Raw genomic sequence first — 20,309 nt, 5'->3', positions numbered from 1 at the left:
AGAAAAGGGGAGTCGCTGCATACCTCAAAGCTAGGGGAGTCAACCACAGGCACCAAGATGTTCCCATAAAGATAGAGGCTGGTGGGCCTGGGCAGAGATTAGATCTTATACTTTGTTGCTCTAACAACTTGGGCCTCATGATAGATGAATGCCAGCTTCATGATGTACAGCCTTGTTAATTTTGAAAAAACATGATGTGCCTGTGGAAAGTTACAATTATTCCAAGAATGCCTTGCCCCTTTCTCTTTGTTTGGCCTGACTATAAAAGGCTATCCCCCTCCCCAAATAAACGGACTCTTGATCGGAACTTTTCGCCTTGAGTCTCCTTGTCTTCCCAATCCCTCTTTTCTTTCAGTCCGGAATCCCCTTCGTGAACCGTGAATAACTGTTGTGGTCCCCAGCCTGGATGAGGTCTCTGGGGGGCTGCACCATTGAGCCAGATTAAGCTTTCTCACTTAGTTGCACTGTTTTCCCCAAATCACCCCATGATTGGGACACCCATGATGGGATTCTGTGGTGGGCTGGCCATGTCCATAACTTCTCTACCCAGAGATTCTTCCTTTCAGTGCTCTGAGACCTGTGTGTGCAGTCATGTCCATCATTCCTACCTTCTTTTGTTTTTATTTTGGGTCACAACAAATCAGGGGTTGCTCCTGACTATGCTCTCAGAAATTGCTCCTGGCTTGGGGGACCATACGGGATGCAGAAGATAGAACAGCAATCTGTCCTGGGTCAAGCATATGCAAGGCAAATGCCCTATCACTGCGCCATTGTTCCAGCCCTTATAGAAAACTTCTATAAGGGCAAGTCCATCCTCATCACTGGGGTCACTGGCTTCCTGGGTAAGTTGCTTCTGGAGAACTTCTGTGCATGTGCCCTGGCCTTAGAGTCATCTACATCCTGGTGAGGCCCAAGGCTGGCAGACGCTGCAGCAAAGGGCGGACCAGATGCTCAGCTCTAAGGTGGGTGTTACTGGACAGGCTTAAGGATTCCTTAAGGCAAGTGGGCACAACTGCAGGCTGGATGGGACAGCTGTAGGGACCTGATGTCTCTATGCCAAGGACACACTCTTTTGGACTCCAGTGAACTGCTTTCAGGGAACTCTCCAGACTTGACCTGAACCCCAAGTTTATTCCACCCCTTCTCAAGTTTCTTCCAAACTGGAGGTGATCACTACCTAAACTCACTCTCTCACACACACACACACACACACACACACACACACACACACACACACCTGTAATGGAGGCTGGTGAAGTCAAATTCCAGGCAAGCAGAGAGCTTCCAGATTCAAAAATCATCAAGAGCCACTTTGTGGGAACAACTTTATTATAAGTAGGAACAGATATTTATGTCTCAGCTAATTCCTGGCTCTGTGCTCAGGGCTCACTCTAGCAGGGTTCAAGGGACCATATGATATCATCCATGTGCACAGCAAGCACCCTACCCACTGTACCATCTCTACAGCCCCAGTGCTCTAATTTGTAATGTGCACATGGAATTTTATTCCATTCCAGGTCACTTCTCTTCTGGGAAAGTTTCCCGATTGTCACGTCATCACTTTGATGACTATGCTCAACTCACACCTCAGTGTATTTCTGCTTTCTGAATCTGGTGGCCTTTTCTTTAAGAAGCTCCAAAAAGTTAGTTATGAGTGTCTAGCCCAGGACACTGAGCTTTTGTTTGACTTGTAATGTTTAGTTGCCATCCAGGCACAGGGCATCAGCTAACCCCACTTCTACCCAAGGATCTCAGTTCTAACACCTATAAGTATACTATCTTACTTGACTTTCATTCAAAATTTAGACTAATGCAGAGCTACACACAGAAAGATTAACATCAAGTATTAAAATATCCAGTATATACAAGTTTACATGTCACTTTTAATTGAATTTTACTGGCTATTCTGATCTGCCAATGCTTCTCCATTAAACTTAAGTACATTTCATCATGTTTTTAAAAATTATTAGGAGTTTGGGTCAGAGAGATAGTACAATAGACAGAGTACTTCTTGCCTTGCATTTAACTAACATTAGTTTTGTCCAGGCACCATATTTAGTCCCCTCATCACCACCAGGAGTGATTCCTGAACTCAGATCCATGAGTAAGCCCTGAGCACTGCCAGGGGTGACTCTAAAATACAAATATTTCTTTTTAGTTAAAAAAAAGGACAAGTCTGGTTGGCATTATCTTTAGCATCTAGGTGTCTATTCAGTTGGTTTTTAATGAATGAGTAAGCAAAGCTATAGTTTCTAACTCTGGGATGGTCAGGAACCCAGTAAGCTGCGGGCAATTAGCACAAGGCCTAGTGCAGGGATCACTGTGCCAAGTACATGCTTCCTGCATCTCTTCAGCCAGCTAGCTGTAGCTAGGCCACAAGACAGAGTCTGGGGCTTTGAGGCAGCCTGGTGGATTGAGTAACCCCTGCCTTGTCTCTGCTACAGAAATGCTGTGCAGTTTAATGTCATAGCCACACAGCAACTCCTGCACATGGCCAGCCAGATGCCCAGTCTGGAGGCCTTCGTTCATATCACCACTGTCTATTCCAACTGCAACCTTAAGCACATAGTTGAGGTGGTGTGCCCATGTCCTGTGGATCCCCAGAAAATCATTGCCTCCAAGACGTAAGTAAATTTGGGGGACTGGCCAGCCTTGTAGGGTGAGTGAGGACACAAGACCTGGGAACAAGATATAGAAAAGGAGCTCACTAAACCTCTTTCCATTTCATCCCCGTATGCCTGCTGCATATGGGGGGAGAGGGGATGAGGGTTGTCTGACATTCAGGAACAGTCGTTTAAATGGTCTTCAGGAATGCTTACATGGCATGTATCTTGCATCTTTAGGAACTCAGCACTGCCCTGCTCAGTTTTTATTGCTTTGTGACTGTGGATTCCCCTCCCTTGTGAGATAGGATAGATGACAGTTTCCAGTTTCTAGCTGGGACAATCCATGGAGTTATCCATGACAAGATCATGGGCTAGGGACAGATAGAGGGTTGAAGAGTAATGAGAACAGGAGGAATGCTTTGCTAGGGCAGACAAATGGATGAACAGATGGATGGTGGCATTTGCCTCCTCTGCAGGATCTTTTCTGCTCTCCTTGTATCTCTGCCCATATAGTGCCCCACTTTTACCCCTTCTCTAGAGGTGTCCCTGCAGGGGCACACATGATCCATGTGCAAGCCAGTGTCTCCTGGAGCATATGACTTCTGCTGTGGCTCTGCTTAGAAAAGGCTTTGGATGCGGACACAGGACAGAGGTGGGACCACTCATTATTCTTATGATCCCCAATATCCTTAAGATGTGGATTATGTGGGGCCAAAGTGTCTCAGATCTCAGACCTCAGCATAGGGTCTGAGACTCAGCATAGGACCAGAGACCAGGGGATCAGTATAGGAGCTTAAAGAGACTCAGCATAAAACCAGAGAGATGTCTTATTTCCATCCCCATCACCTTAGCCCTGAATACAAAATCAGGCCCCCAAACAGGGATCCCACATCATCTTGCCATCTCTTCTTCACCCTGAAAATGTGGGATCAAAGGATTTTTCATTCTTCCTGGTTTATAGGCCTCTATTCTGTTCCACGTAAAAAGCACAGGTGGGTATAAATGCCAGGGAAATCCCAAATGTTCTTGACCACACTCAGGTTCTGCTCCCCATACCAGGGAGTTTCTCAGTAACAGTGCAGAGCCAAGTTTCTGTCAGGAACCCAGATTGGATGCTCAACTGTGTTCTGGGAGACAGCAAGGAACAGCTGTATGTTTTGTGTGTTGTGTGACCCTCCTAGGGTGCAAGGAAGAACAGTTTTATGCCAAACAAGGTGCAAATGGAACCTGGCATCCCATTGTTTTGAGGTTCTGGGTTTAGCATCTCATTATTACTATTTTTGGGGTGGGGTAAAACTGGACTGTGTTGTTCCACATGCCACCAAGTAATTGATGCTTTCTTCTTGCAGGGTTGGGTGGATAACCTGAATGGACCCAAAGGGCTCATTATTGTGGTAGGTATTTATGTAGGTGTGGGTCCAGGCTAGTCTGGATAAAGGTTACTGGCCATATAACTGCAGTTTCTTATCTACTCCTGTGAAGGGGCTTGGCTGAATGTAGTGACAGTAGCCACATCAGCTGCTCTGGTAGACCATAGGCCTGATGCAGGCACTTTTGTTGGTGGTAGGTTTTACTGCCAGAAAGTCATGTCATGATTCAATTTATGATTTGGAAAGTTGCCATTGAGAATGTGGAACTTGTGCACTCCAAAACTCTGCCCTTATGCTCTCTGCCTACCTCAACTTGGATGGCTCTTCCTGATGTCCTGAGCCAGCACAGGCAAGTGGCATCACAATTAATATCAGAGCCATGAAGATTTTTCTTATGAAAGAAATTAGATCAACTTCATATTCCCCCAAAGTCTAGTTATTGATAGTTAAGGAAAAAACCCATTCCAGGGTCTCAAACCTGAAAGCAGTTAGGTGAGTCTGCAGCCACAGCATCATGGTTCTGTCCCAAATATTTATACTCTACTTCAGAGCTCTCTCCATATGAGAGTTGCTGTTTTCACATCACCTCAAAATGAACCTTTTTTCTTTCATTGTTTTAATCAAATCACCATTTACAAAGTTGTTCTTGATAAGTTTTAGTCATGAATTATTCAATACCATCCCTTAACCACTGCACATTTTCTGCCACTAATGTCCCCAATTTCCTCCTACCCTCATTCTGCCTACCTCAATGGTAGTCCTCTTCCTCCTCTCCTTCTTTTCCTCCTCTTCTTCCCTCATCTTCTTTTCTTCTCCTCCTCCTCCAACTCCTTCTCCTCCCCCACATCTCCTCCACCTCCTCATTCTTCACATCTTCATTCTCCTCCACTTCCTCCTCTCTACCTCCTCCTTCACTTCCTTCTAATCTACCTCCTCCTCCTCCTCACCTCCTCCACTCCTCCTCCTTTACCTACTCATTCTCCTCCTCCTCTTCCACCTCCCCCCTCCTCGTACTCTACCTTCTCCTCGTCCACTTCCTCATCTACCTCCTCTATCTCCTCCTCCTTATCCTCCTTCACCTCCTCTTCCTCCACCTCATCCACTTCCACATCCTTATTTTCCTCCTCTTCCTTCTTCTCCACCACCTGCTCCACCACCTCCTCCTCCTCCACCTCCAAAGGCTTCCCCAAAGTCCCACCCTGCACAAATGGGGTGGAGATGGAGAGCAGGCCGGCAAACCCCCGGCCTCTAGCACAGCCAGGGAACCAGCCCCCCCCCGGGATCAGAAGCCCCTGCAGCATGGGGAACAGCATGGCCCTAGGCTAAATGCCCTCTGGCCAAGCCCAAGGGAGACTATGGGGCTTTCCTTTCCCCACCTACAGCTCCCCCTCCTCCTGGAATCCCAGGTCTTCCCTCGGCCCTGCCCCAGGGAGCCAGCAAAATGGGTGCCGGGGAGCAGCCCAAAGGAAACTCCAGGCTCTCCCGAAGCCCTATCCTACACAAATGGTGTGGGGGTGGGGGTGAGGAGCATGCTGGCAAACTTCAGTCCCTAGCACAACCAGGGAATCAGACCCCTCCCTTTGGGACTGGAAACCTCATCAGCATGGGGAACAGAACAGCTCCAAGCCAAACACCCCTCGGCCAAGCCCAGGGGAGACCACAGGGCTTTTCCTCCCCACCAACAGCCCCCAAATCCCGGAAATCCAGGGCCTCCCCAGATCCTGGCCAGGGAGCCAGCAAGGTGGGTGCCAGGGAGCAGTCCAAAGGGGACACCAGGCCTTCCAGAAGCCCTACCCCACACAAATGGTGTGGGGGTGGGGAGCAGGCCAGCAAACCTCCGACCTCCAGGACAACCAGGGAACCAGCCTCCTCCCTCTGGGACCAGAAGCCCCGGCAGCATGGGGAACAGCATGGCTCTAAGCCAAAGGCCCCCCGGCCAAGCACAGGGAAGACCAAGAAGCTCGGCCTTCTCACCAACAGCCCCCTCCTCATTTTTTCAATTTCTTAAGCTTTGCAGTCAGTTTATTTATATGGGCTCTTTTCTCCTTGATGAAAGCTTTCAAAGCTACAGATTTTCTTTACATAGATTTTGTTGTGTCCTAGAAATTCTGGTCACTTCTATTCTCATTCTTGTATGTTTCTAGAATTTTTTTTATTTCCTTTCTGACCTACTATTTAATTTCTGGGTATTATAGTTATCTGTCCATTTTTGTTTGTAGTTCCTTTCTATTTTAGTGAGTCTGAACAGATTTTATTTTATGGTCTGAACAGATAATTGATAGAATTTATAAGCTCATGATTTTATAGAAGTATGTTTTTTGTTCCAATATGTGGTCTATCTTGGAGGGTGTTCAATGTGCATTGGAGAATTCTGTGTATTTGTTCTTTGGAGAATAAAATTCCTATATATACATATACTAGTATATTGGCATATAGGCATATTCTAGTATATATATGTATACATCTGTAGATATGTATTATGTATACATTCATGTGCTCTCCGTGAAAAATATCAACAATGATGTCTTGACTGTTGATTCTTTATAGGGAATGTTCTTGTGGCCCTCTGGCATGCTTTTCTTGGCCCTCTGATTATTTTGTTGTTCCTCTTGAATTCAGCCACAAATTCTTGTCAGTCATTCATTTATTTTAAGACTTTTTTTCATCTATTCTATTGTCTGCAGGTGTTATACAGCTCATCTTTGAGCTACCAATTTTGTCCACTGCAGTTGCTATTTTTCTCATAAAGCCTTCCAATGAAAATTTCATTTTTCCTATGAAGTGCTTTTATTTATTTCATCTCATTTATCATTTCTACTTTTATATCCTCTTGAGTCTTGGTTCCATGGTTTCTTTAAATTTCTTAAAAATCCTCAACATTTCCTCTCTCTAAAGTCCTTCTAAGAGAGTCTATGAAACTGGGTGATATTGATTGGCTCTTTAGAACTAGGATCTTTGGTCACTAAGGATGGTGGAGTTATCCTTTGCTTTCTTATTGTAATCTTAGCAGTCTATAGGTGTTTATATTGTGTTGTGGTGACTGATTGGAAGAAATGTGCAGCCATGGAGTAAAACAGTGGCTGTGCTTTTATCGTGGTACTGTCATAGATGCAGAAATGGCACTACTGACTAACAAAGAGAACCCAACTGTCATTCTTTCTGTCTGCCTTAGTTATATGGTATTGTGCTCAGAGTGAATCTTACTACATGGTGTATAAAGGTGCATTATTATTTTTAAGACTTTTACAACATATTTCCTGAGTCTTAGGAAGGACTCAGGATCTGTTTTTCTGAAAGTGTTGCACTATGGGGTTGAGGGGCAGAAACCTTCATAGGCCCATGTTCACTCCATACATAGAGTGGTCATAGTTCATGGTGTCTTGGCCTAGTCCTGTTCTTTCTCCTCCACAGATTGGGAAAGGGCTCCTTTACTCCAGGAAAGGCTTCTCCAGTGGTCGTGACAGATGTGATCCCAGTGGATACCGTAGTCAACCTCATTTTGTCTGCTGGCTGCTACACAGCTTGTGTGTATATGTGACGTGGGTGCTTAGAGAGTACAGGACTCTATTCCTTAGTAAGTAGGGCTGGAGACAGGACCTGTGGTAGACTAGTCACCCTAGCCAATGCCCTGACTCTGAGCTATATAGAAAAATCTGCTCAGCATTGAAGTTTCCAGGGCAAAGATAGGCTAAGAGTCCCCTTATGGCCTCTATTAGTAAGGGCAGATTGTGAGTTATCTAGCATTTACAATCCATTGATATTAATCCAGGTATAGTAATTATGACCAGTAGGAGAATAGTGGAGGTACTGGAAGCACATTTTCAACATCCAGCATTGCCATGTGCCCCTGTGCCAGGAGGCCCCCACTCCTGGGGTTTCCATGAACCCACTCTGTTGTGTTCTTCATAGTCTTCCTCCCTTTCACTCACATAAATTTTTCTGGATTTTCCAGACTGAAATTAACACAGATTTACCACTGTATATCAGGTGCCTTCAACCCTTCTATAATTGAGTGATATGAGTATGTTTGTACAGATATCAATGCTCGAGGGTGGACTGAATGCTTAAGGCAGTGTGACTGAGTTTCTGTAACCCACTATCTATAAAAAGCAGTGTCTATGACCACATCTCACCAGATAATGCCTCTATCTCATCTCTCTATATGACATTGTGATTTTTATAAGTAATAATGTCTATGGCCATGTGTATCTATGAAGTCTTTGTAATCAAGTGTCATACATAGCAGTTCATCCCTTTATATACAACCCATGTATATATGACAGTGTCTGTGACTAAGTGTCATACATGATGGTGACTATGACCAGTGTCTGGCTGACATATTCATGAACTGCAGTGTCCGTTATTTGTACTTGAACAGAAATAATATACCCTCAGCTAATAGCCAGGTAATAGCTTGCCACCCCTTTTTCAATCTACAAACTGATTTTAAAATAATACTGTAAAATTTTTTTAAATCATTGGGCTCTTCTTTAGATAACTATGCATTAAAAAGTTTTGTTTTCTAGAATCTGCCTTTCAGTCCTGAAATTTCTCTTCCACTGCAGTTATTTAAAAATAAAATTACATCAGTTGGAGCAATAGCACAGCAGGTAGGTCATTTATGTTGCACTTGGCCAAACCCGATTCTATCCCCAGCATCCTATATAGTCCCTTAAACCTACCAGTAGTGATTTTTGAGCCCAGATACAGAAATAGCCTCTAAACATTGCCGGCTGTGGCCCAGAAACAAAAATAAAATGAAAAATAAAATGAAATTACAGGCCAGAATGTTAGTAACTTAACTTTGCATGTGGTAGACACAGGATCAATCCCCACCACCATAGAGTGTCCTCTGAGCACTTCCAGGATTAACTCTTGAGCATAGAGTCAGGATTAAGCCCTCAACATTGCTGAGTGTGACCATAAAACAAAAAATTAAGAGTGAAATTATGCGGGGCCAGGAAGGTGGCGCTAGAGGTAAGGTGTCTGCCTTACAAGCGCTAGCGTAGGACGGACCGCGGTTCGATCCCCCGGCGTCCCATATGGTCTCCCCAAGCCAGGGGCGATTTCTGAGCGCATAGCCAGGAGTAACCCCTGAGCGTCAAACGGGTGTGGCCCAAAAACCAAAAAAAAAAAAAAAAGAGTGAAATTATGCAGCTGGAGAGATAATACAGCAGCCATGATACTTGCCTTATATTTGTCATACTGAGGATTAAAGAAGGCGAAAATCACTGCATCCAGGTTCTTTAGATCAACCTAGTTATTGAAGTAATTTGTTCACTTGACTCCAAAAAAAGAAAGGAAATAAAAATAAACCTCCTTCATGTTTGTGACAGAATTAAAATGTCATTTATAAAAGAGGTCATTGCAGGCACACATTTAAACTCCTAAAATGTAAAAACTACTCCCTGGCAATTGGTTTTGAGGTCTGAAATAGACTGGCCAGGTTGGAAGTTCTTGCTTTCTGTGCTTGCAGACACACAGTTCACACAGGGGGTGATGTGGACATGTGGGCAAAGATTCTGGGTAGGAATAGAGTCACTGCACATAAAATAAGATTATATAAATAAGAGAGAGGAGAGAGATTCAGGCAAAGATAGGAGAGAGGAGAAAGAGGAGAGTAGTGGGGAGAAAAAGAGAGAGAGACAGAGAAAGACACTTGCTTTGGCAGAGCTATATACTCCTCATCCGAAGGAGAAAGAAATTCTGTATCAGGGCAATGGAGCTGGTGCTGCTGCTCAGATGCACTTGTTGTCCAGACACTGCTTTATACAGGGAGCCATGTTCTGATACTTCCTGTGTTGACTGAAATATTTCCCTATGTTGTTGCTCAAAAGCAAGCTTTCAAGTTCCAGGAATTCCTTTATTTTTTTGGCAATTTCAAAATATTTTTTATTAATAAAATGTATTTTACTTCATAAAAAATAAACGTATAGAACTGGAGAGATAGCATGGTGGTAAGGCATTTGCCTTGCATGTAGTAGGACTGTGGTTCAAAGCCCAGCATCTAAAATGGTCCCCTGTGCATGCCAGGAGTGACTTCTGAGTGTAGAGCCAGGAGGAACCCCTGAACGCTGCTGGCTGTGATCCAAACCCCCCCAAAAAAAACTTTTAATGCATTTTAAGTAGTTAAACATTAAAATATTTGTCTAGCTTTGAGCAGTGAATGTATTATAGCCAATGACTTTTATGAAAGACTCAATTATTGCTAATTGAAAAATACTTGATTGAAAGTATACATACTTTTTTATTTAAAAAAACATGCATCACAAAGTTGACATAACCGATCATAATACATTTGTTTCAAGATAAGGGAAAACAAAGTTATTGAAAAATAAAAAGAAAATAGGAATGCCTTCTTAACATCCATCTCTTCCCTATCATTATTGGTGTATAAAAGGCCATTGATTTTTGTGTGTTAATTTTGTAGCCTGACACCTTGCTATATGAATCTATTGTTTCTAGAAGCTTTTTGGTCGAGTCTTTAGGGTTTTCTAAGTAGAGTATCATGTCATCTGCAAACAGTGATAGCTTGACTTCTTCCTTTCCTATCTGGATTCCCTTGATATCTTTTTCTTGCCTAATCGCTATAGCAAGTACCTCCTGTACTGTGTTGAAGAGGAGTGGTGAGAGGGGACAGCCTTGTCCATTGAGGATAATATTTGTCACTGGCTTGTGGTATATGGCCTTAACTATATTGAGAAAGGTTCCTTTCATTCCCATTTTGCTGAGAGTTTTGCTCAAGAATGGATGTTGGACCTTATTAAATGCTTTCTCTACATCTATTGATATGATCATGTGATTTTTATTTTTCTTTTCTTTTTTTTAATTTAAGCACCTTGATTACATATATGATTGTGTTTGGGTTTCAGTCAGCCTTTTCTTTTCTTTTTTTTTTTTTATTGGTGTTTGGTTTTTCGGGCCACACCCATTTGATGCTAAGGGGTTACTCCTGGCTAAGCACTCAGAAATTTCCCCTGGCTTGGGGGGACAATATGGGATGCCAGGAGAATCGAACCATGGTTCTTCCTTGGCTAGCACTTGCAAGGCAGACACCTTACTTCTAGCGCCACCTTGCCAGCCCCAATTTTTATTTTTCTTGTTATTGATGTTTTGTATTATGTTGAAAGATTTATGGATGTTAAACCATCCTTGCATTTCTGGGATGAAGCCTACTTGATGGTAGTGTATGATCTTCTTGATGATGCATAAGATCCTATTTGCCAGAATTTTATTGAAGATCTTTGCATTTGTATTCATCAGGGATATTGGTCTGCAATTTTCTTTTCTGGCAGCATCTCTGTCTGGTTTTGGTATCAAGGTGATGTTGGCTTCATAAAACGTGTTTGGGAGTGTTCCTGTTTTTTTCAATTTTATGGAAAAGCCTGGCTAGGATTGGTAGTAGTTCCTCTTGAAAGGTTTGAAAGAAAATAGAAAAACTAAAAAAAAAACCCACAGAAGAGCAAAAAAAAGAAAGAAGAAAATGTTCAGAAGCAAGAATACTTGTGAAAAGCATTGTATCTCCAATAAAGTTATTAATACAATAGTAGGAGGTTTAATACACTTTGTTTTTTCTTTTGGTTTCTGGACCACACCCAGTGATGCTCAGAGATTACCCTTGGCTATGCACTCAGAAATTACTCCTGGCTCTAGAAACCATTTGGGATGCTGGGTTCAATCCCAGGTCTGTCCTGGACAGCAGTATGCAAGGCTAATGCCCTACTGCTGTGCTATCACTCAGACCCAAGTAAGCTTTTCTTCTTTAAAGATAAGACATAAAAATACAATAAAATGGTGTGTGTACAAAAGTCAATTTCAAATGGATTAAAGACCTTGACATCAGACCCAATACCATAAGGTATATAGAATAGCATGTACATAAAATACTTCACGACATTGAGACTAAAGGTACCTTTAAGGAGGAAACAGCACTCTGCAATCAAGTGGAAGGACAGATAAACAGATGGGACTATATTAAGCTGAGAATCTTCTGTACCTCAAAGGAAATAGTCCCTAGGATACAAAACCCACTCGCAGAATAATTTCTCTATTCACCCAATGCCCATCAGACAAGGAGCTATATAAAAATATACAAGGTATAGACAGAAATTAACAAGAAAAACAAAACATCTAACCTCATCAAAAAAATGGGGAGAAGAAATGAACCAACACTTTTTCAAAGAAGAAATACAAATGGCCAAAAGGCACATGAAAAAATGCTCCACATCACTAATCATCAGGGAGATGCTAATCAAAACAGCAATGAGGTACCATCTCACACACATCACAAAGAACAAGAACAATCAGTACTGGCAGGGATGTGGGGAGAAAGGAACTCTCATTCATTGCTGGTGGGAATGCTACCTAGTTCAGCCTTTATGGAGAATAATATGGAGATCCTCAAAGAACTGGAAATTGAGCTCCTATATAATTCAGCTATACTACACCTAGGAAAATAATCTAGGGACACAAAAATGCACTACAAAAATTACTTCCTCACACCTATATTCATTGCAGCACTACTTACAATAGCCAGAGTCTGGAAACAACCAAGATGCCCTTCAACAGAAGAACGGCTAAAGAAAATGTGGTAGAATCTTTATCAGTATAGATGAAGTCACAAGTTTTTCCTATACATGGATGTACATGAAAATTGTTGTGCTGAGTGAAATAAGCCAGAAAGAGAGACAAAATAATCTCACTGATCTATGCGTTTTAAGAAAAAAAAGACATTATTGTTATAATGCCCAGAGTCCGAGTCAATGACACCAGTGGTTATTGATATACCCTTTATGTTGAGGGAAATTCTGCCAAGAATCAAACCCATAGTATCTGGGGGTGGTGGGCACACAATGCCAGTTTCTAACATGTAACAGCATGCTTCCGGATAAATTGTAATGTCCTCTGGGCATAATATGTCTAATCCGGCGCTCCCTGATTTAGCATGAGTTATTCCCTTATCGTGATGAATTTTCTTGGGCTGGGCTTGGAAGGATTATGGTTTGAGGAGTTTGCCCCTGATTTGATAGAGTCTGGGGGGAGGCCCTGTGGGCGTTTCCCTGCATTGTGTCTGCGTGTACCTGAGGAATTGAATTTAAAAGGAGCCTGCAATGTCTTTGGACATGCCCGGGCTTCCCACAATGATAACAGTTGATTTACCTTCTAGGGTTTGTGTTGAAACCTCTCCTCAGATTATTGAGGTTTCTGGATCTACATTCTTTCACCCAATGACGGCCTTTTCCACATGTTAGGCAAAACTCTGGTTTACGGAAAGTGCTTTGTCCCTGAGGGGAGTATGGCATCGTTCCCTTGTTAACTGCAAAGGTTTCTACTGAGTCTAAGTGGGGTGGGTGTTGGGGTTCCCCATAGACATTCCGACAGGCATAAAGGAAATCATTCACATCTGCTTTTTCATTTAATGTATTCAATACTAATCTACAGACCGGATTTGCATTATAATAAGCCAAAGATTTTACTAGGAAGTTTCTCACCTCCTCATCTTTGATTTTTAAGTTCAGCACATCTTTAAGCTTACCCACAAACTCTACAAATGTCTCATAAGGGCCTTGGGTAATTTTTTTTTGTTTTTTTTTTGTTTTTGTTTTTGGGCCACACCCGGTGATGCTCAGGGGTTACTTCTGAGTGCATAGCTCGCTCCTGGCTTGGGGAACCATATGGGACACCGGGATATTGAACTGCGGTCTGTCCTAGGCTAGCGCTGGCAAGGCAGACACCTTACCTTTAGTACCACCATGCTGACTCCATTTTAAAAAAGTTTCCTCTACTAATGCTGTTAGAATCAATTTTTCCCATGAAGCCAATGCAATATCCCTAATTAAATTTAAGATTTCTTTAGGTAAAGTAATTTGTGTCTGAATATTTGCAAATTGATTTTCTGCCATCAATAATTCATATGATACAATGTTGGGAGTCAGTGCTTCCTTACAGAAGCTTGACATAAGCACAGCCATTTTAGACTACAGCAGTCATTATGCTGCAAGCCTGTCCTCCAGTTGAACTGTAACTTGAATACATGTCAGATGGCCATGAAACAATGCAGACCACTAATTGCTAGCCTGAAAAATTCGCTGATGGCATCTAGGTACTCCCTAATGGGATGTTCTGGACAACTTCAACACAGGAGCTGTTAAGGTTGTGCTAGGTATGGGCTAACGTGGAATGTTTGGAAAGAATGTAAAGTGTTGCACACATGACCCTCCCTTTGTGATTTCTTACTATATAAGCTTTGTTAGTTCTGAAAATAAATGCCACCTTGATCAGAATTTTTGCGTTGGTGGTCCCCCTTTCTCTCTCATTCTCTTCACAGGTGAAGGCCCTTTCCACGACCCGCAAATAAACTGAGGCCGCAGGCTGGCTCAATAGAGTAACCCCTGCCACTTGTTTTTTCATACCATCTGGGCTATATAATTTGGCTTTTACACCTTCTAAATAGAACATTTACCATTCAGTTCGCTGTTTAGATGACAGACATAAATCAGCAATTGCTTTAAAATCATACAAAGTCCAAGATAGAGTTATGACTCCAAAGTCTTAGTAACTCCACACTGTATGGTGATGTTGGACCATAATCTTTACACGCTTTTCTAAGCCAATCTAATTCTTCCATCTGAAAGGGTACATAGTTAGAAACATTTACTCCATGTAAAGGGGATGAGGCCAGATTAGCAAAATTACTCTGTGGCCATGTGTGTGATTCATTGTCTGAATCTGCACTGTTGTGCGATTCAATTTTGTGAATAGAATCAGGTCTTACTCGTGGAGTTAGCACCAAAGGTTGATCATTGTCTGAGTCACTACTGTCATGCAATTCACTAGAATCAGGGTTAACTTGTGGAGTTAGCACTGGAGGTTGGTCATTCGTGTTAATATTTGGATTCAAATTATTATTCGGAGTTGTTTTTCTTCCAGGAAAAATACCTATATTTTTTATGGTGGGGCTGGATTCGTCAACCTGCACCTTAGACTGAATTTTTGTCAGATAGATTTTCTTATTATCCATACTGGATTTAGCCTCACTATTTCTACACTTTCTATTTCCTAAACACCAGCCAATAACTATGCTCACAATAACAATTTAGACAGCACAGAAATTCTACAAACTATGACTAGTAGAGACAATGCAGGAGAAGCAAGTATAAGAGCATAATTTCATTTAAAACATAGACCACAACCAGCCAAAGTCAATGATTTTCCTTAGATCCAAACCAATTAGTTCAAAACAAGACAGAATAATTCGCTTGACTAATATAGAAAACCAAAGCATATGCAAAAAAGTTGGCAGAATCCACATGAATAACAAAGAAACCATCTAATGGTCAGCAGAGGAAATTTCCAATAAAACATTTCACTTGGGCCCGGAGAGATAGCACAGTGGCGTTTGCCTTGCAAGCAGCCGATCCAGGACCAAAGGTGGTTGGTTCGAATCCCAGTGTCCCATATGGTCCCCATGCCTGCCAGGAGCTATTTCTGAGCATAGAGCCAGGAGGAGTAACTCCTGAGCACTGCCATGTGTGACCCAAAAAAAAAAAAAAACATTTCACTTACAGTTATTGAGGGTGCAGGTTCAGTCTGTTCAGACATCATTATGTTGCAAAACAACCCTTGATGGGGTTGACTGATGGAGGGATGGAGGATGAGGTCTTTCTCCTCCAGCTCGGACCACTGTCTGCAACCCTGTTCAGCCAGCGGTTCTGAGGTGAATGTGGCAGGTATAAAGCTAACAGGCAGTCAGGCTTCAGAAGATACCAGCTTTATTCTGTCGATAAGGCTGAAGACAAAATCCCAAAAATCAGCTCCAGAGAAAAACCCCAGCCTTCCACAGACCCTTGCTTTTATACATCATAATTAGGTACTACCCTATGGCGGGAGCAAAATTCCAGGTCACACTCTAGGGTAGGGCAGAATCACCAATCAGGGTAGGATCAGTAACATAATAATCCCATGGAAATGTTTACATACACAACACCCAGTACTTACTGTGCCTATGCAAAAGAAAACAAAACAAAGAACCCACAAAATCTTGCCACATCAGCCCTCCTCCCCCCTATATTTTTCTTTCTTGTTATTATTGTTTTGTTGTTGTTTTTGTTGCTGTTGTGTTTTTTGTCTTTCCTTTTGCATCTCGGAGTGTAAGGGTTTATCATTACCATCAGTCTCACTCAATGTATGGTGTGTGATGGCTAAATCCTTGTTCCCTGCCCCAGAGACCTCAGCAATATTACTGCTGTTAGTGTCTGGAGTATTCTGTTTTTGCTCTGAAGGGGAGTTTATAGTGTGAACCTGATCATTTGTGCTATCCCGATTTCTAACAAGGCGTAATGGAACCCAAAATTTCTTGGGAGGGTTGTCATTTGTAGAAACATAGGCATAACCCCTTTTTCTTAGGAGAAGATATCCAGCTATCCATTTTTCATCCTCCTTGATCCAAATAGGTTTATGAGTTGTCTCTGAATATCTTCTTTAAAATGTCTTTTTGCTGCAGTGTAACTTTCCCCTTGGAGTAAGTTTAAGTATTGTTGTGTATGTAAACATTTTATGGGATTATTATGTTACTGACCCTACCCTGATCGGTGATTTGCCCTACCCTAGGGTGTGACCTGGCATTCTCCCCCACCCTAGGGTGGTACCTGATTCTGCTTCCACCATTGGGTGGTATCTGATCCCACCACTGGGTGGTACCTGATTCTGGGGGATAAAAACAAGGGTCTGTGGAAGGCGAGGGGCTTTTTGGCTGAAACTGAGGCTGAGTCTTTGGACTTCAGTCTTGTCCACAGAATAAAGCTAATATTTCCACAAGCCTGACTGTCTGCGAGCTGTTTACCCACCGTTTCACCTCAGAACCGTCGGCTGGACAGGGTAGCAGACACGTGCTCTGAGCTGGAGGGGAAAGACCTCATGCTCCATCCTCTGTCAGTCAACCTCTTCAGGGGCTGACTTACAACACAAAGGGACCTGAACCCTGGACCCTCAGATGGGTTTTATGTGTTTTGTAGGATTGTGACCTTTTGTTTTCTGTCCTGCTGGATTTCAACCCAGGTATTCTTATGGGGTTGTGACTTTGGAGTGGGGCAAGGGAGATTTTCCTTAAGTTGATGGGGGTCTCCACTTTCTAGCCTTTTTGTACCATCTCCTTGTAAGAATCTCTTTCAGTCTATTTGACCGCTCACTGCTCTGGGGAACAGAGCTGTATTTGAATCTTGTTTTATTGCTTCTACAGCTAGGCAGAATCTGTATTAACTTGCACTTACCTAAGAACCCACATATAGTCATTATTCTAGGCTGTTGTAAAAAGAAGGAAAAACAGGTTGCAAAATCATTGGGAGAAGGAAACAGGTTGATCAAGCTCCCCAAAACAAAATGGACAGAAGAGGTGAGGAATTTAAGTTCTGGTTATAAGAAGGGGACCTTGAGTGGGAAGAATCTGTAGTAACCTGTCCAGGAGAGAGGAAATCCTTGACAATGGAGGAGGGGCTGGTTAGATTCTGCTCAGGCACAAAGGTGTGAAGCATTCCAGTAAAGGACTGGGGGGAGGTAAGAGGGACTGGTCACACTGGGGAGTGTGTAACATTGGAATGGTACATGGGAATCCATAGGTGACATTTGTTACCAGGAGATTGAGCAGACCCATGTCAGATGTTAAAGGGGTGGAAGCCAGCTTTACTGATAACAGCTCGTTTGACTATGGGGAGTGGGACAATGCTGGCTGTAGCCACAGAAAGCAGATCCCTCATTCTTCCTCAGGCTGAGGGGACAGTGTGGCACCAGCAGAGTTCAGAAGGCTGACGATCTTGTCCCACTGAGTTTTGTCAGAGTGGAACTGAATCTGCATTTTATAAAGAGCATCTCGGCTATGTTTTGTCTTTCTGCCCACATGGTTTCTCTATGATTCCTACCATTTTGGAAGATGATGGTATGGATGGTGATGGTGAGGTTTCAGGCAGTTTGAAGAAACTGGTGAAGGGTCTTTGGGATGATGAAGGGGCAATGCTAGGAGCACAGCTGAGTCTTTTGCATGACTCCTGCTTCCCAGTGTTAATTCTGGCTCTTCTTGAAGGGATATGTCTTGCTCCCAATGGGTTGTAGATCCCTGGGTGTTGGGGGTGGGTGATCTTATCTAATGTCTTCAGGGAAAGCAGAGAAAGGGCAACTTGAAGCATAACCATGAAAGGTGACTTTTCTAGCCATACTCAGGCTACAGAGACACGACGAGGAGCTGATGGGCAGGGGGGAGTGTCCTTCCAAAGGAACTTCTGTCTACCTCTGTGTGGATCTTGGCTTGTAAAATCATGGCATCTAGTTTCAGTTCTGAGAGAAATCACCAAAGTCGGTATCAGTGGGGACAACTGCTCTTCATCCTGGAGCCTTTCCAGTCACCAGTATCCCATGCATCATACAGAGGGAGACAGAATTTTAGGTCTGTGATTCTGCTCCTATATTGAACATAACCCCTCATATCTGTGGCCTGAGTAAAGAGGAATGCTGTCCCCTCATCTTGTTCTCATTTATGGGCTGAAAAAAGAAATAATTTATTGTCAGAAGGGGCCAGAGAGCTAGTGTAGTGATTAGTGCATGTTCACAACATTGGTTTTATCCCTGTCATTGCATGGTCCTCAGTATCACTATGTGCCTCCACCAAGTCCTAGAGGAGACTAAAGCCCACCAACCTACTACAGCAAGGCCAGAATATGGTCAGGGCTGCTCTGCACAAGGTTCAAGCACATTGTCAGAGAATTTCTCACACTTAATGTTTCTCAGAGTGACTTACTCTCATTAATTCTCACAATGATTTTCACACTTAATGATTCCCACACTTTGTGTTTCTCACACTTAAATATTCTCATGGTTATCTATGGACTCAAGATCTGATCCAAAAAGACCAGGGTTGACAATTCAGCAATGCAAATGCAGAGGACCTTATTCAGTTACCTTCATGCTGGGGCCACGACTCTCCCAGGTGGGATTTGCAAGTCCTTTATATAGGGCTGCTGACCCTTCAGCATAGGGGCAAAACTATAGGTTCTTAGTACATGTTGCATCATCCAGGTTTAAACTGGTTTGCTGAAGAGGTAGAGGAGAACCTTAGGCTCCCACTGAGAGCCTGAAACCTTGGTGTTCAGTAAATTTGATTGCACGCAGGCCCTCACGTTTTGCTAATATATCTAATTGTCCTGGTACATTCCTTTGAATTTCCTGGGAATGGATGTTCTGGCCTAATCCCTTCTGCCATATCTGAGGCCTGTCATTTTAGTCTTTATGTCTAAAGCAAAGCTATGTTACAGAGCAAAACAGCAGCAGTTAATTTTAAATTTACTTTCCCTTCTAACATCACATTCAGTGTTTCAGTGATCCTGACACTTGGTATTTCAGTAGTTCTCACATTCGAAGATTTTAACATACAGTTATTCTCACACTTGGTGTTTCTCACAGTCAGTGATTCTTACATCAAGTAATTCCAACATTTAGTGTTTCTTGCTCAGTAATTTTCACACTCAGTGATTCTCACATTCTCTGATTTCTACACACTTAGTATTTCTCACAACTCAGTGATTCTCACACTCAGTGATTCTCCAACTTTGTGAACTCACTGCTATGGCTTGAACTCTCTTTGATTTGGGGTTCTTGCGCCACTTACTCTTGACTAGATGCACTAATGTGCCAGTGTTTCTGAGGCCTGAGCTAGACCTTCATTACCATGTATATCCCTGCAAGTTCTGGCCAGCAGTCACTTGCCTTAGATATCTGTAAACCTTATATAGAGTCATAGGCTAGTGCCAACATGATTAGCTGAGCATATTTGTGAACAAAAAACCCCCAAAGGCCAAAGAATCTGGCCCAAGTATGACTTGCTAGTAGTCAGACTTTGAGAGCACTATTGGGTTAATGGTCAGATACACTGGAACAGACTCTGAGCCATTTGCAGCAGATGGGACAGGCCAGTATATCGACCCTATAGAATGGCACCAACTAGTTGAGGCCAGAAACTTCAAACCTGTTGTGGACAGCAGTAGGGTTTGCAGAGATGCCACCCCAACTTCTGAACTCATATCTGTCTCCAACCACCTAGATACTGAGTAGCTGCCCTACTTGGGCCTCAGACTGACCTCCCAAGCACAGCACATTTTCTTGTCCTCTGGTCTCCCTATCCTAGAAGTAGGTCTTTACAACCATCTGTTCCTCCTTCAAGCCTGAGGGTACACCCAATCATACACATGCAGCTCAAGGTGGACCAAAACTACTCCAGGCAGAGCTGGGAGGCTGACAAAGTTGAGTGTGTGTGTGTGTACGTATATAATATTTATATATGTTTATATTT

The 20,309-nt window shown here is 42.9% G+C and overlaps 1 pseudogene; it reads left to right on the top strand.

Moving 5' to 3' along the window:
- Positions 1–20,309, top strand: part of LOC126022010 (fatty acyl-CoA reductase 2-like) — a 94,436-nt pseudogene that overhangs the window by 1,141 nt on the left and 72,986 nt on the right.

The sequence above is a fragment of the Suncus etruscus genome, chromosome 11 (genome assembly GCF_024139225.1).
Source record: "Suncus etruscus isolate mSunEtr1 chromosome 11, mSunEtr1.pri.cur, whole genome shotgun sequence".
Classification (NCBI taxonomy): Eukaryota; Metazoa; Chordata; class Mammalia; order Eulipotyphla; family Soricidae; genus Suncus; species Suncus etruscus.
Note: the sequence above shows the minus strand (reverse complement) of the source record. Positions and strands in the feature narration are given on the sequence as shown.